Source organism: Hyla sarda, chromosome 4, assembly GCF_029499605.1.
Source record: "Hyla sarda isolate aHylSar1 chromosome 4, aHylSar1.hap1, whole genome shotgun sequence".
NCBI classification, from domain to species: Eukaryota; Metazoa; Chordata; class Amphibia; order Anura; family Hylidae; genus Hyla; species Hyla sarda.
In genome coordinates this window covers 18,875,279-18,876,734 of record NC_079192.1, presented here as the reverse complement: position 1 = coordinate 18,876,734, position 1,456 = coordinate 18,875,279, and positions in this window count along the sequence as shown.

The window sequence follows — 1,456 nt, the reverse complement described above, 5'->3', positions numbered from 1 at the left end:
AATATCATCCATTACTAATTTTGGGTGACTAATTGTACTACTAATAATGCTCTCGACAGAAGCAGGAATGGGGGGCAAGGAAGCGTACATACTCCTCTCTCCAGATTCTGTCTGGAAATTGGCTGGATAGACGCATGGCGTAGCCTGAACCCGCAGAAATGCTCCTATTCCTGCTTCAGTCAATCTCATGGATCCGCCTCTCGTATCGATCATCTTCTTTGCAATAAGTTCGCATTACGCTACCTTAAAAAGGTCAATTATGGGGTAAGAACAATCTCCGACTATGTTCCTCAAAGTGCAGAGTGGGAGTTTGAAGTGTCGGGAACAGGAAGACCCCCTATTTAGACTCAACCCTTACTTGTTAAAGACATTGGGAAAGAATGATGAAATGGTTAAAGACCTTGAAGAATTCTGGGAGACTAATACTAATTTAGGAACAACTGATGGGTTCATATTATGGGGTACTTTGAAAGCATACATGAGGAGTATATTTAAAAATAAATAAGTAAGAAGCAGAAAGAATGAATTGAGAAAGAGCTTATACTTAAAGGGGTACTCCGGCCCTAATACATCTTAGCCCCTATACAAAGGATAGGGGATAAGATGTATGGTCGTGGGGGTCCCGCCGCTAGGGACCCCCGCAATCTGTCATTGCACACCCACCTCTGTGAGCTCTCCACAGTACTGGAGGCTCCGAGTGTGTAGCGTGACGTCACGACTCCGCCCCTGTGTAATGTCACGCTCCACCCCCTCAATGCAAGTCTATGGGAGGGGGCGTGACAGCCGTCAGGCCCCCCCCCCATAGACTTGCATTGAGGGGGCGTGGCATCACACAGGGCGGAGTCGTGACATTACGCTACACACTCGGAGCCTCCAGTACTGTGGAGAGCTCACAGAGGTGGGTGTTCGATGACAGATTGCGGGGGTCCCTAGCGGCGGGACCTCCGCGATCGAACTGTACATCTTATCCCCTATCCTTTGTATAGGGGATAATATGTATTAGGCCCGGAGAACCCCTTTAAGAGGGATATAGAGGCTCAAAAAGAACTATATACAAAAAATCCTACCAAAAGCTCCTTTCTCCAAATTAGAAGAGAAACAGCGAAAGTACAGTGAGCTAATTAGGGAAAAGACCCAACATAGATAATTTTTTTTTAGGATGTAAACATTTTATCCAGAGGGGCCTAACCAATAAAAGTCTGTCAAATATTCTTAAAGGTGCAGCAAGCTCCTTCCCCCATCCAAACAATTAAAGATAGGAATGGCTGGACCATCGTTGATAAAAAAATTAATTGGGTTAGAATTTACAATTTATTTCTCAGAATTGTATAAGTCCGTTAGAGGTTGAGGAAATTGAGGTATTTCTAAATAAAATCAATCCTCCAGAACTCGATACACAGCCCCGCACTCCACTTGATAAAGATATAACAGTAGAAGAGCTTCATACAGCTTTAGG